Source organism: Lolium perenne, chromosome 3 (genome assembly GCF_019359855.2).
Source record: "Lolium perenne isolate Kyuss_39 chromosome 3, Kyuss_2.0, whole genome shotgun sequence".
Classification (NCBI taxonomy): Eukaryota; Viridiplantae; Streptophyta; class Magnoliopsida; order Poales; family Poaceae; genus Lolium; species Lolium perenne.
Genome location: NC_067246.2, coordinates 45,330,356 through 45,346,674, shown reverse-complemented (window position 1 = coordinate 45,346,674; position 16,319 = coordinate 45,330,356). Strand labels below are relative to the sequence as shown.

General features: G+C 43.9%; 1 long non-coding RNA gene across 1 annotated transcript; it reads right to left on the bottom strand.

Annotated features, from left to right (window-relative positions):
• Positions 1-12,229: 12,229 nt before the first annotated feature.
• LOC127341404 (uncharacterized) lies at positions 12,230-14,821 on the bottom strand. The gene is made up of 2 exons (XR_007875494.2): positions 13,758-14,821; positions 12,230-12,779 (listed from the first exon to the last, which is right to left on the bottom strand). It is a non-coding gene; the product is annotated as an uncharacterized lncRNA (long non-coding RNA).
• Between the last annotated feature and the right edge of the window lie 1,498 nt (positions 14,822-16,319).

Here is a 16,319-nt window from a genome sequence, read left to right as displayed (position 1 = left end):
TAATGAACTACATGCCATGGTAGTTGAAAATGATCTTAACATGGAATGAAAAAAATGTTGGTATCAACAAACTGAGTTCAATGAGTTAATGTTTAGACAATTCACACTCCATAAGAGCGATATAAATGCTTTAGTAGGGATACTAGAAGATTTGAGTCACGCAACTAAGCACTTAAGTAAACATTTTGACATGGTTCAAGTACAATGTGACAAAATAGCTAAGGCTCAAGTTTTAATTTTGAATCAAAAAGATTTTAATAAAGCTATTTCTACTAATGTGGTTACAAGACGATGTACAGAAATGCAGGAACCTACAGGTCCAGTTTGGTATCAAGAAGAGCAAGCTCGTAAAGCTAAAGAACTGGAAAGAATGACTCAAGAGAAGAACGACCTCATCGATCCACAAGATGATATTGATCTTGAAGAACGAAGAAAGAAGAAGAAGCCTCGAGAGAGAACCTGGAAGAAGATATTGAGAATCAAGATGAGGTGTATGATTATGACGCTAAGACGGTAGACCCCAGAGAAGAAGATGTGGTAAGCTGTGAAAAGGAGGAAGAAGAAATAATATAAAAAAAGAAGATAGAAAGGCAGAAGGCCAAGCAGAAGCCGAGAGCGAAGGAGCCGGAACCAGCACCAAAGGTAAGACCAAAGGTACATACTAAGGATCTTCCCTATCCTGATAGAATGAAGGTTGATCATAGTCAACACCTTTATGATGCTTTTGCTGATGCTCTTGGTAAACTTCGTTTAGAACTTCCGTTAGCAGATGCTATATTAGTTCATACCTATATTAAATTCCTTCGAGATATTATTAATAGAAAAAAAGTAACTGCAACTGTCGCCGTAATGACTAGCTATGGAGATAAACTCCCACCTAAACTAGGTGATCCTGGCATACCTACCATTACTTGTGCAATAGGAAAAAAAAAGTATACATAATGCTCTATGTGATCTAGGTGCAGGTGTTAGTGTTATGCCGCATGATCTTTATAAGAAACTAGGACTAGGAGAGTATTATCCTACATCCATTACTTTGCAAATGGCGGATAAGAAAACTAAGAAACCCGTGGGGATGATAGAAGATGTTTTGCTAAGAATTGATAAACACGTCATACCCATTGACTTCATAATCCTCACGATGATAAACTATCTATTATACTAGGGAGACGCTTTTTGAGTACTGCAGGAGCAGATGTTGATTGCACTGGCGAGAAGATAGTCTTTAATTATATGATGATCAGAATACTCGATACTTCCCAAAGAAACTAGAAGAAGGAAAGTATTTGCCACCCGGTAAACGCACACAAGAGGTAAATGTATTTGATAGTGGACAATTTACAAGAAGTTCCACTAATCGAAAGTATACTTGAAACAATGGGTGAGTTTTGAATAAAATGCTTGATGCGAGTCAACCCATCGTTTTCTTTCAACTTAATTTTAGTTCTTATAGTATTTTGTTTATTTCTTTTTAGTCATTAGGTTTTCGCTAATAAAATCTGCTTAGCTTTGAGGTTCTGCAGAAACTCTCGATGAAAAAGACTAAAACTGGAGATTAGAAGGTACACGGACATCGCCGACGTACGTGGCCTCGTCTCCGTCTTCAAACGTCTTCGACCGCCGCCGCCCCGCGTGAAACCTCCTCTTCATGCGCTCGCCCGGCACGTCGTCCTGGTCCCGTCGCCTCGCCAAGGTCTCCGTCCTCGTTTCCGCCCGTGTACCTTCGGCGGCAGTGCTGCGTCTCCGTCGTCGCTCTACAACCATGTCCGCCCTCAGCAGCCGTGAGCGCTCGCTTTTTCTCTCGGCGTCTTCGTCTCCAATTCCCTCCGGTTTCTCCAGGACGTGGCGCTCCACGCCATCCTTCACAGTGAGCAGCTCTTGCCCAATCCAGCTTTATCCCTCCGTTTGTTTTCGTCCCGTGCATGGTCGTCATGGAAGACGAGTTTGATCTCGTGTTGATGTTGCTGTTGTATTCGCGCATGCAGCAGGCCAGCAGCGTCCGCCAGAATCCAAGCCACGCCGCGGCCAAACGCAGTCCGCCGCCGACGCCTCCATCCGGCCGGCTCCGGTTTCTCCCGTCGCTCCTCCATCCGTCAGCATCGCGTGCAACAGGCAAGGAGCTACTTGTTAGTTCAGTTCGTTGCAGTACGCCACTTTGACATGATCTGAAGCTAGCTCTGCTGGTTCGTTCCATTGTTCGCAATCAATCTGATCATGTCTTCAAATCCTGTGGGCGGCCCAATAATCAACCATTTTGGTTTTTTACCATGTGTACAGGCGGTCCCATCTGTCATTGACCTGGGCTAGCCCTGTCTCCGGTGAGAAAACCCGCCTAGCATCGCCACATCAGTGCACCCAGTCAGCACCCCTCTGGCCCGCTTGTCAGTCCCTGTGGCTACTTTCCCCTGGGTATATAACGACCTTCTTCTCTATTTTCTGAAAATTACAGGAATTTGCTAAAACTTGTAAAATCTATATCTTTTAAATGGTAACTCGAAATAAAATGTTTTATATATGAAAAATGTCCAGAAAAATGCAAGCAACGTGAATATGACATCCTTATATTTGTTTGCATCTCGCATCATGTCGTGAAGTGATAGTTTGTGCATATCACCTAACATAATATGCGGAGTATTTTGGATTCCCAATTAGGGATTCCCCGCTCAGTTTAACTTTGAAGTAGCGCACCCCTGCCATGATATGCCATGCTAATCAACACTTAAATTTGCCGGTAGAAATGCAACTCTAACCTAATTTGTTTGTCCGGGGTTTCCGATCCCGCTTAAATTGGATAACTGCATTGCATCATCTTTGCCATGTCATGCATATCATCTTGATCATGCCGGTTCTTCTTCCATAGTAGTAAGTTTGCACCCGTTGTTTGTTCCAGCATTTGCTTCTTCCCGGATAGGATCGCGAAGTGGTGTTGTGAGATACGGCAAATTCTCCGGATGTCCCTCGGCAAGCTCCAACAGGCAAGCATTTCCCTTATACTCCTGCCCCTGCAGAAGTCACTCACCTATTTTATTTTGCCTTCTCCCTCATGCTATCCTTAAGTTGCGTTCTTGTCACGTGTCCCTTCCACTTGTTACCTCAAGCAACCTATATTGCCTCCACCAACCACCTACAGCTATTGTTTGGTTATCGGGTCTGCCTTGCGAGTCGTAGTGCATGCTAGTGTTGTTTATATCTCGTTACCGTTACTGCTATCTTATCGGGTTATCTGTTGGGGAACATGACACATGGTTTATGGATATATCTGTTGAGGGTATCATGGTTACATGTTAATAGTTGTTAGCGGAGGCATCGGTGGGTCAGTTGCTCGTTTTATGACGGGTCACTTATGTTTCTTTAAACCAAGGACCCCGAGTTCTTGTTACCGGTTCCGAGACTGAGCGCTCTAACCACACGTGGGTATGCTTATGGGTCTCCCCTCGACCACTGCCGGAATCTACAGCTTTGTCCAGTAGCCACAACTAGTTTGCAATGTTTTACCATTTGTTGTTGCGTGCATGCCAGCTTGTTACTTATTTATTTTGGGAAGCCCCTAGGTGCCTTGTATCCCTTGTTTCTGGTATGCACGTATAGGATGCGGAGCCGCTGCGAAGTGGTTTATCGCCCCAGTGTGTGCTTAAACCACCTAGTACGCTGGCGCAACAGCTAGGTCCGCTTCGGAGATTCGGCCGGACTTGGATACGGGTTCAACTTAGTTAGGTGGCTTCCTAGACATTGTTGTAGTGAAGAAGAGTGTGAGCCGTGATATCCACCTGTCGTAAGTGGGTCGAGCAGTGCGTGTGGGTATATTTGGGCAACCCCTGCAGGGTGTACATCTTATCGATAAGCCGTGTCCGCGGTTATGGACGACTTGGAGCTGTACGACTCGACCATAGACAACTTACACCTGCTGTTTCAATCATAATAACTTGCGTAGTAAGTTAGCACAACTCTAATAATAAATTGTTAAAACTTGACAACCGTGTGAGTGCCTTTGTAAGTACTTCTTGGCGAAGGGGGAACACATCGGGTGTGTTATGTTTGCAGCGTATAGAACTGTTAGTTTATGCGCTCTCTCACCTCCTCTGATAGACGACTGTTGTAGAGTGTCTCTATAGGTTTTTAGTGCTTGCGCGCTGCCGCTTAACCCCACCATATTGCCTATGACGTTCCTCTTGCGTTCTCTAAGTCCCCTGCGTGCCTCAAGTACAAAGGACGACTGGTTGACGAATTCTTATACGTCTTGAAGTCTTGTTAAGTACGAACCCGTACTTATTGCTGCTTCTACGGGACATAACCGGGCAGGTATGAAGATATGTTCGATGAAGACGACGCTAGCAAGGTTACCCTTCCGGCTTGGCCTGGGCAGGGTTATGGACGCCACTAGTTATCTTCAGGACTCTTAGTCCAATTTTGTATCTTGTCCGTACTCGGATGTATTTGATCTTCTGTATGATTTGGATCTTATGTTGTATATTTGTATCTTGACTCGTTGGAGTCGTTGTTGTAATATATATGTTTCTTGTGGGCTCTATTGTAATCCTGTTGTAATGTTACCGCTCGTGATTGATTCCACCCACATCGCGTGCATGCTTCGGCGTGTACGAGGCGCTTGGTGGTGCGTCTCCTAAAATCGATATCGTGCGGATTTTGGCAGATTCGCTGGGATCCTCATGGTACCGGTTTTGGGGCGTCACATTCTTCGGGTGCTGTTTCTGAAAGTGATCGACTCCAGCGTACGAAGGATCGGATCGCGCAGATGGAAAAGGATTTGCGCACTACCTATGCCTTGGCTGCCATTATCAAAAAGAAGAGCGAGATTGCGGCTGACGTAGAGCGCTATGCTCTTACTGAATTACATAGGGCCACCGAAAGTTTAAACTGTAAGCCCCCTTGTCCTTTTGCTCCTTGTTTTTCTTCAAAATGCATGATCTGAACTTCCCTTGTTTCCTTTGCTAGTCATAGCCCTGCACCGTGCTGAAGAGAACAAGCGGATTCACGAGCGTGTGAACGCAATGACCCAGCTATCATCAGCAGATGAGGTTTTCTGGAAAGAGCACTCGAAAGTTTCGGCTGTCGCAAAGTTCCAAGATCGGGTCCAGCAGGTCCATCGCTTCTTCGACAAGTGCTACAAAGGGCTAAGAGTAATATGGAAGACGATGTTCCCTTTGAACGCGGTCCCTCCCACACTGTTGACTCTAATGTCGGAATTTAGTAACACCAAAAAGATTCGAGACTTGGTGCGAGCTCAAGTTTTTGCAGGAGCCAGATTTACACTTGCCCTCGTCCTTGCACGTTATCCTTCGGCAAACCTGCTAACAATTGCCAATGCAGTGGGTGGTTTGGATCCGCTGTACCCGAAGGTGGTACTGCCTGCCAATAAAATTGTCGACATGCTTGAAGAAAAATCGAAGACACCTAAAGAGAAAGAAACTCCACAAGAGTAATTCAGAGTCATGCTCCTATTGTGAATAGAAGATTTGGTTATTACATCCAAATGTTTGGATTGTTAAGTTTAAACTATTTTTTCGGTAGGTGCATATATATGCACGTTTACCGTGTTAATGCCGTTGGCAAAAAAAAATTGGAAGGAGCAAATCTTAATTACTCGTTTAAGCGTATGTGTGTTCGTTGGTCAGCAAATTATTTGAGTGATCAGCTCGTGTTGCGGGTCTTGCTAAACCCGTTGTATGCGCAACTTTGCTTTCAACCGATGCATGTCTTGACAGCAGCTCCCGAATATATCGGAAGCACTAGCTCTGCCGATAACCCCGTCGTTCTTTGATACTTCCATCAGTAAAGTACCGAACGTGGGTCGTTAATGTACGTATTTCTTCATCCTTGCTATTTGCGGCACTCTTTGAGGCATCTATAGCAAAGGAAAAGAGCAGGGTCCTCGTTGTTTTCGCATTCTTTAGCACTCGTAATTTCAGAGGCTTTTTGATGCACAATCTTCGGACGTGTTCTTCATCGCCCCAGCGTTCGCCGAAATATGCAAACGAGGCTCATGATGATGTGGTTCGGGTGTTCCGAATTACTGCAATGCTTTTCAAGGAAATGAAACTTAAGTTCTCATTAATAAAGTAAGCAAGGAACTAAGGGGCGAAGAAGGGCCCTATTTGAAAAGAAAGGAAAAGACTAAATGCTATCCGTCCGCTTAAGAAAGGGGAGGGTTCTTCTTATCTTTTGTCTTGTCCACCGCGTCGGCGATTTTGGAGGCGTCATTGATTTCGCCAGGGGTCCCAGCAGTGATTGCCAGCGTTTTGTTTTCTCCTATGGCCGCTGTGCCATCGGCTGCCGAAGTTTTCACTGTCGAAGCTTCTAAAGTAAGATCGGCTGGCTTCTTCTTCGTCTTCCTGACGCGTTCATCTTCCTTACTATCGTGTGCCAACGATTTTGAAGGGAGGTCAACAACGTCCTGCATGAGCCCAAATTTTGCAGCGATCCTCTGGAAATCGTGATCACAATTATCCGAGCGTGAAAAACTTCCATAGACTGTGATGTTTGTCCCATTGTTCCCAGGCATTTTCAGCTTGAGGTATGCATAGTGCGGCACAGCCATGAACTTGGCATAAGCTGATCTTCCGAGTATAGCGTGGTACTGTGATTCCCAATTTACCACCTCGAACTCGATCTTTTCCTTCCTGAAGTTGTCGGTTTAGCAAAGACAACGTTCAGATAAACTTTGCCAATAGAGTACGCCGGCGAGGTGGGGAGGATCCCGTGGAAACAGGTATCTGTCTCTTCTAGCATCCTCATCGTGATTCCCATACTTTTGATCGTGTCGAGGAATATCAGGTTTAGTCCGCTTCCACCATCCATGAAAACTTTGCTCATCTTAAATCCCCCAATTTGCGCCTCAACTACTAACGCAGCATGTCCTGGCTTTGGAATTGTCATCGGGTGATCTGCTCTGCTGAACGTAATGCTCTGAGATGACCAGTCGATGTATTTAGGGATATTGGCCATGATGCTTTCTGCCAGGTTGATTTCTTGGGTGAGCTTCTTCATCTCCCTTCTCGAAACACCAGTTCTGTGGATCATGCTCGTCTGCCCTCGTGGTGGCGGAAAGGACTCGTTGGTGTTGTGGGGCTGAACTTGCTGAACTTGGTGCTGAGGTGGAGGCGGTGGTGGTGGCGGTAGCTGCTGCTGCTGCTGAATGAGCTTCTGCATCTCGATGAACTGTCGACAGTCTCTGAGCAGGTGACTTGACTTCTTCTTATTGTCTTTAGAGTCGATGTACGCGTGCAAGTAGCAAGGAGCGTTAATCTGCTCAGCGAAGGGTAACTCGGGGGGTCCTCTGAGGTCATGGTTTGTAGTTGCCGCGGTTCCCAGAGTTGCTCTGATTGCCATCATGCCGACTGATGTCTACGCACGCTTCTATTCCTGTAGACAATGTTGGGCCTCCAAGAGCAGAGGTTTGTAGAACAGCAGCAAGTTTCCCTTAAGTGAATCACCCAAGGTTTATCGAACTCAGGGAGGTAGAGGTCAGAGATATTCCTCTCAAGCAACCCTGCAATTAAGATACAAGAAGTCTCTTGTGTCCCCAACACACCTAATACACTTGTCAGATGTATAGGTGCACTAGTTCGGCGAAGAGATAGTGAAATACAAGTAATATGGATGAATATGAGTGGTAATAGCAATCTGAAATAAATATGGCAGCAAGTAAACATGTAGCAGAACTTGTTGGAAACGGTGCCAGAAAATAGCTTGCTGGCGTGGGAGGCAATTCTTGTAGGATAACGTAGCATAGAAAACAAAAAAATTCCTACCGCGAACACGAAATCCAAGCCAAGATGCAATCTAGAAGACGGTAGCAATGAGGGGATTGTCGAGTCTCACCCTTGAAGAGATTCCAAAGCCTACAAGATGAGGCTCTTGTTGCTGCGGTAGACGTTCACTTGCCGCTTGCAAAAGCGCGTAGAAGATCTTGATCACGGCGCCACGAACGGGCAGCACCTCCGTACTCGGTCACACGTTCGGTTGTTGATGAAGACGACGTCCACCTCCCCGTTCCAGCGGGCAGCGGAAGTAGTAGCTCCTCTTGAATCCGACAGCACGACGGCGTGGTGTCGGTGGCGGTGGAGAATCCCGGCGGAGCTTCGCTAAGCGTGCGGGGAAGAAGCAGGAGTGGGGCGGCTAGGGTTTGGGGAGAGGGGGGCGCCGGCCATCTAGGGGTGCGGCCACTTTGTGGTGTTTTGGGTGGCCGGCCCCCTCCCCTTGGCCCCTCATTATATAGGTGGAAGCCCCAAGTGTTGGACTACAAGTCTCCGAATAAGACCCGAACCCAAAACCTTCCATGTGATAGGGAAACCTACCCAAGGTGGGAATCCCACTTGGGGTGGGATTCCCCCCTTCCATGTGGGGGGGTGGCCGGCCCCCATAGGGGAGTCCACTTGGGACTCCTCCCCCTTAGGGTTGGCCGGCCATGGGAGGTGGAGTCCCTCCGGGACTCCGCCTTCCTTAGTGGTTTCTTCCGGACTTTTCTAGAACCTTCTAGAACCTTCCATAGAACCTTCCGGATCATTTTAAATCACATAAAATGACTTCCTATATATGAATCTTATTCTCCGGACCATTCCGGAACTCCTCGTGATATCCGGGATCTCATCCGGGACTTCGAACAAATATTCGAACTCCATTCCATATTCAAGTTCTACCATTTCAACATCCAACTTTAAGTGTGTCACCCTACGGTTCGCGAACTATGCGGACATGGTTGAGTACTCACTCCGACCAATAACCAATAGCGGGATCTGGAGATCCATAATGGCTCCCACATATTCAACGATGACTTAGTGATCGAATGAACCATTCACATACAATACCAATTCCCTTTGTCACGCGATATTTTACTTGTCCGAGGTTTGATCATCGGTATCACTCTATACCTTGTTCAACCTCGTCTCCTGACAAATACTCTTTACTCGTACCGTGGTATGTGGTCTCTTATGAACTTATTCATATGCTTGCAAGACATTAGACGACATTCCACCGAGAGGGCCCAGAGTATATCTATCCGTCATCGGGATGGACAAATCCCACTATTGATCCATATGCCTCAACTCATACTTTCCGGATACTTAATCCCACCTTTATAACCACCCATTTACGCAGTGGCGTTTGATGTAATCAAAGTACCTTTCCGGCATAAGTGATTTACATGATCTCATGGTCATAAGGACTAGGTAACTATGTATCGAAAGCTTATAGCAAATAACTTAATGACGTGATCTTATGCTACGCTTAATTGGGTGTGTCCATTACATCATTCATATAATGATATAACCTTGTCATTAATAACATCCAATGTTCATGATTATGAAACTAATCATCTATTAATCAACAAGCTAGTTAAGAGGCTTACTAGGGACTCATTTGTTTGTTTACATAACACACATGTATCAATGTTTCGGTTAATACAATTTTAGCATGGTATATAAATATTTATCATAAACATAAAGATATATAATAACCACTTTTATTATTGCCTCTTGGGCATATCTCCAACAGTCTCCCACTTGCACTAGAGTCAATAATCTAGATTATATTGTAAGGTACCTAACACCCATGGCATTCTGGTGTTGGTCATGCTTTGCCCTAGGGAGAGCTTTAGTCAACGGATCTGCTACATTCAGATCAGTGTGTACTTTGCAAATCTTTACTTCTCCATCTTCGATGTACTCGCGAATCGAATGATAACGTAGCTTGATATGCTTCAGCCTCTTGTGTGACCTTGGTTCTTGTGCATTGGCGATGGCACCCATGTTATCACAGTAGATGACTAGTGGGTCCAATGCACTAGGAACCACACCGAGCTCTACAATGAACCTCTTCATCCATACCGCTTCTGATGAAGCCTCTGAAGCCGCTATGTACTCCGATTCTGTTGAGGATTTCGCCACCGTGCACTGCTTCGAGCTTGCCCAGCTTACTGCAGCACCATTCAATATAAACACGTACCCGTGACCGTGACTTAGAGTCATCAGGATCAGTGTTCCAACTTGCATCGGTGTAACTTGTTACAACGAGCTCTTGGTCACCTCCATAACAAAGAAACATATCCTTAGTTCTTTTCAAGTACTTCAGGATATTCTTGACCGCTGTCCAGTGTTCCATTCCTGGATCACTTTGATATCTGCTAGTTAAACTAACAGCATGTGCTATATCCGGTCTTGTACATAGCATGGCATACATGATAGAGCCTACTGCCGAGGCATAGAGGATCTGACTCATCCTTTCTCTTTCTTCTACCGTAGCCGGACCTTGAGTCTTACTCAAGACCTTGCCTGGTAACATAGGTAAGAATCCTTTCTTACTTTCGTTCATTCTAAACTTCTTTAGAATCTTGTCCAGGTATGTACTCTGTGATAGCCCTATTAGACGTCTTGATCTATCTCTATAAATCTTGATGCCTAATATATACGCTGCTTCACCAAGGTCTTACATTGAAAAACTATACTACAAAAAACCCATTACACAGCTTAATAGCTCTATCTCATTCCCAATCAATAATATGTCATCTACATATAATATCAGGAATGCTACAGAGCTCCCACTCAATTTCTTGTAAATACAGGCCTCTCCATGACACTGTATAAACCCGAAGTCTTTGATCACCTTATCAAAACGTCGGTTCCAACTTCTCGATGCTTGCTTCAGTCCATAGATTGAACGCTGAAGCTTGCATACTTTGTCAGCATTTTTAGGATCGACAAAACCTTTGGGTTGTACCATATACAACTCTTCCTCAATGTCTCCATTAAGGAACGCCGTTTTGACATCCATCTGCCAAATCTCATAATCGAAAAATGCAGCTATTGCTAACAAAATCCTCACAGATTTTAGCTTCGCTACAGGTGAGAAAGTCTCATCGTAGTCAACACCTTGAATTTGTCGGAAACCCTTTGCGACAAGTCGAGCTTTATAGACAGTAATATTACCATCAGCATCTGTTTTTCTCTTGAAGATCCATTTATTCTCGACAGCCTTTCGGCTATCAGGTAAGTCTACCAAAGTCCATACTTTGTTATCATACATGGATCCCATTTCGGATTTCATGGCTTCTTGCCATTTGTTGGAATCTGGGCTCATCATCGCTTCTTCATACGTCGCAGGGTCTTCATCATTGTTATCCACAATCATGACATTTAGACAAGGATCATACCATTCAGGAGTGGCACGTTCCCTTCTCGATCTGCGAGGTTCAGTAGTTATCTCATTTGAAGTTTCATGATCATTATCATTAGCTTCCTCTGTTGCCTGTGTAGGCGGCACAGGAACAACTTCCGGTACTGTGCTACTCTGATCAACGAGCAGAGATTCTTCAATCTCATCGAGTTCTACTTTTCTGTAATATCCCAGGTATTGGGGTTACAAAAATAGAGGAAACAGATGTGTGCATTGCATTCATGCATAGAAAATCTGGGGAATTTTCGCGCTTTTGTTTAAAACTGTCAAAGTGATCGAGATTTCTCTTGTATCGGTGGAATTGAGTTAGTCATCGATGTGAGTGCGACAAATTTCGACATGACTTTGTGAATTCATGTGTTTTGGGAGAACCAATTTGAATTCAATCAAATATGGATAATATGAATTCAAATAGAAATTGAATTGAATTTGAATTCCAAACTACAACAAGAAATACAATGTGTAAAAGTAAACACATTTGATAATTCCAAAAGAATAAGTAATTTAAACTTTACTACAAATATCATTACCAATTATTTACAAGTCACATAAATATAAATAGAGAATGATTACAAAAGGAAAATAAAAGAAGACCTAAATCTAAATCTTCTCGATCTTCCAATCTTATTCTTTATCTGCAAAACAAACAACAAAGAAAAAGGAAATTGTTGGGTGAATATTAAAATGTTGCCATCATCCATGATGAGGCATTTTAATGTTGGAATCTAGCTAATGGGAGTCAAGAACTAATCTTGATCCCCAAATAGTGATTAGAGGGAGGAATATTTTTCTTAGGCAATAACAGGGACAAATAGAATACACTTGGATCAGGAGAGGCAACACTGATCACGAGACAAAAATGAGTAATTGAAGGCAACAAAGGACTAGAGGCAGCACCAAATCTAATTTATCCTTAGGCAACAATATTATTTCCCTCTAATCTAGCAAGAATCCTCTAAAAGCCCACAAGGTTATTTATTTGAATCAGTCTTGACATTGAGAAGTCAATATGATTCTAGTCCATATATTAGAAGCCACTTGCTAATTAAGCAAAGTCTTAATTAACATAATAGTCACACTTGATCTTATTAAGCTCACATATATTATACACTTGGCAGTACCAAAAATAAAGGGCAGCACTAGATAAGCACAAGCCAACCGTATGCCTTGCACTATGAGGCAAAGAAGATCAGGTTGGATACACACAGGCAGCACAGTCACTAGAAACAGGACACACACAGGCAGCACAGTCACTGCATGCACATCATGTGCTGTCACTTCCCCAGCAAACCCCAGCACTACAAAAGCAAAGCAGTAGCCAACCGCATCACACTTTGCTCACATTCACCTTAGTCACCAGCAGCCCAGCTAGCCATCGTTTGCACTAGCAAAAATCCACTCAAATATCAAGAAGAACATCAATAGATCCTCTTGCCAGCCTTGTGCATGATCTACCAGCAAGATCACATCCACCGCCATAAACAAACACCACCGATGATTTCTTAGAAGAAATAGGAAACAAATCAAGAATCTAGGAGGAGCAGGCTGACCACAAGAAGAAGATCAATTAACAGTCCAGAAGGCCAAGATATCTACAAACAGTAGGTTAATCCATCAACTTAATAAAAGCATGTGTTCTTAGCCTTTGCATCTCAGGGAAAATAAAAGGGTAACATGCAAAGTAAATAAATCCAACCACCCTGCAACTAGATCTGGTCTAGGAGGATCAGGAGGAATTATTTCTCTCAGATCTGCATTGAGGTGCTATGCCAGCTCATCACTGAGAATTAAAAGCCACAATAGCATCTGTTCTTATCAAGAAATTGTGCCTCAGCCTATTGCATCATTGGCTAGGCCAAGAAGTAAGCATAGTAATGTTCTTATCAGTTTCTATTCCGACAAAAGAGAAACCATCTGTAAAGGCAGCAAGATCCATAAATACAAGCCAGCCATCAAGTAAATCATCAAGCACCAATACCTCTACCTTGTTGCTTAAACTCAACCCATAAATGCAACATCAAATTATTATACCAAGATAATTATGCCTGGATGAATAAACCATCCAAACAGGGGCACCACACCTACACATCCACAATAGAGTGTCCATATAGATAAACTTCAGGGAATTACTTGGGGTCCAGGTAATGTTTCCAGGCCAACACAGTTAACTCCAAGCAGAACCATAATTAACGCAATCATTTAATTACCACCCAGCCAACAAGCATCATGTATTGCCCAAGCAGCACAAGTACTAACCATGAATTGCTTTTCCAGCATATTTGAGCTCAATAAGGACTTAATAATAGCAGAACTGAACTTCTTCAGTTAACAATACAGTGTATATGCAGTAGATAAGAGCTATATCATTATCACAACAAGCCAACTGTGTCTGAATGATTAAACCATCCAAAGTGAGATACCAACATAATAGAGACAGCTAGCATGCAATTAAATCAACACAAACTGGTTTAGCTCCAGTACATCATCACCAGGGGCATCATATGCTCAGCAATATTGCATCACATAGCACTATGACCATAGGCAGAGGAGTAAGGAGGTAGTTAGCTCACCATGTTGTAGGGTTGCAGACAAAGTCGACGCCGGGGTTGCGGTCGCAGACGCCATCCGACTGGCGTCAAGGAGGAAGTAATCACCAGCATCACAACACCATGCCACCACCAGCAACATCACCACACCCACGTCTCATCAGCAGCTCCACCACTACCGCAGCACCTTCCCGCCGACGCCAAAGGAGATGTTGGTGTTGCAGCAACAGCAGCTCCATCATGCCAGCCCCACCACCACAAATCATCACCAACAACCAGCATAGCAACGCAACAGCTGCGGGTCGATGATGCCGGGGTTGCAGAGGATGCCGTCCTGCCGGCGTCAAGATGCAGGTAGTTCACGAGACGAGCAGCCGGAGGCGTGGCAGCTGGGGCCATGCCGACGGAACTGAGCCACACCGGCTTGGATTTCGCGTGGCCGCGCGCGCAGGAGGGGCTGAACCTCGTGGCGGCCGCCGAAGCCATTCCAAGCAGCAGCGACGTCAGAAGCGTCCGACGGCGAGCCAACCCGAAGGGATTGGGGATTCCGTCCAGCGCGGAATCAGAGGGCGTCGAAGTGGAGTTAGATGGTGAAGAAGGCCGGAGCGGTTAACCATCGATGCGCGGCGGCGCTAATGGTCGCCGGCGACAGTTGGAACCACGGACAGCGGCTAGGGTTTTCGAGTTGGGGCGGGGGATCAAATCCAGTAGGGCATAAGATAGATCAGGAGGAGGCGGAGCCTCGCCGGCGAACGGCGGCGCCGGAGATGCCCGGCGACGGCCGAATCGACCAGCAGTAGCTAGGGTTCCCGGAGGTGAGTACACGCGCCAGAGGCCTCAAGGAGAGGGGGTTGTTGGTGGAGGCGAGCGAGGAGAGGACGGGGAGGCTGTGCCTGGCAACGGCAGCGCCGGAGACGGCCGGCGGTGGCCGGGGCAGTAGGCAGCGGCGGCTGCATCACGAACGCGTGCGGGAACAGGGGCGAGTGGTTCGTGCGACGGGAGCGAGGACAGAGAGACGTGCGAGCTAGACTGTGACATTACATGTGTGCGGGTATCACCCGACTATCTACGTACGTGAATGCTAGTGGCCCAATCAGTGTTTACGTGCTACTAAACTAATTAGATCCAGCCCAAAGGATTCAATCTACTAGAGTACTTGTGTGTCTAGTCTATTTTTCTAAAAATAAAATTAAAAAAAATATAAATCGTAATCAACTCTCAATTTGATGTTAAATATTTAAGAAATCAAATTAGCTCAATTAAAAGCATGAGGATTTCTAATATAAATTTAGTTACTATAAAATTCCTAAAATCAAGTAAAATAGCAACAAGCACCTAATAATCCGAACATCAATAATCTAATTTTTATCTTAGTTCTAGAAGATTATTTCTTCAATTATTTTAAACTCCTAAGAATAAGGAAAAATCATAACTAAGTATTGAATCACATTAGAAGGTCATTTGTATTCCTCGTTAGCCCTTATAGTTGTAATATCATTGTTAAATTGTATTTAAAAGTTGTTTCTTAAATCAAACCCTTATTCAACAAAGCATTTCCTTAAATACTAAATGAGATAAAATAAAACCCTAATTCCATCATGAACAACCCTAATTCTATTTTTATTGAAACCCTAATTTAGTAAAACCCTAGGAGCTTATGAATAGAAACACATTATCTTACCAAGTAAAATACATCCTCAAATTCAAACAAGAGTTGTACATGTACCAAAGAATTATGAAAACATCTTGTTTCCATCTTGTTTAGAAACTAACTATTACTTATTTATTGAATCAATTGAAAGTCATAGTAAACCCTAGAAGAACATAACTTCTATTTGAAATAATTCTTTTTCATTAGTGAACATGTTCTTCAAAAGTTATTCTTTTGAAATATATAATAAATAATCATCAACCATGCACTATAGGACTTAAAATTGACAACTGCTCTTTACTTATTATACAACCACTATTCCTTGATGTGTATAATTGTTACTATGCATTTCACCACTTGTTTATGATTCTAAAACAACACAACCCTGAATAAGAACCTTGTTTGTGAACCACTCTAAAAGTGCAACACACCCTGAACTAATCATTACCACTCACTAATCCTAAATCATCGGGGTTAGGTCACGCTTAGAGCGATTGCATCTCATACTTATGCATTAATTGCATCCTTGGCAATCTTTTAAACATCGTCCTTACCGGACGATGATGATATTTCAGAATTTGGAGTTATTGCGTATCGAAGACCTTGTCTGCATAATCTTGCAGTCAAGAAAGGCAAGTTCATCACTTGCTCATGTCATTTGAGTATTTCTATCAAATTACTTGCAAAGTACTATGGTTATCACTATTGCATAAAAAACCAAAACCACTACTTTCATAACTATGAATATGACTATGTGGTGGGCAATGGAACCATGGATTGTGTTGATATGGTGGAGGTTCCATTGCAAGGGTTTATATCCATCTAGGATTAAACAACAAATGTCGCCAGTGATTCTTGTGCCGTAATACCCGTGTTAACCATAAGATCTGGAGTGGGACGGAATAGTCAATTGTATTTCCACCTCTTGTACATCA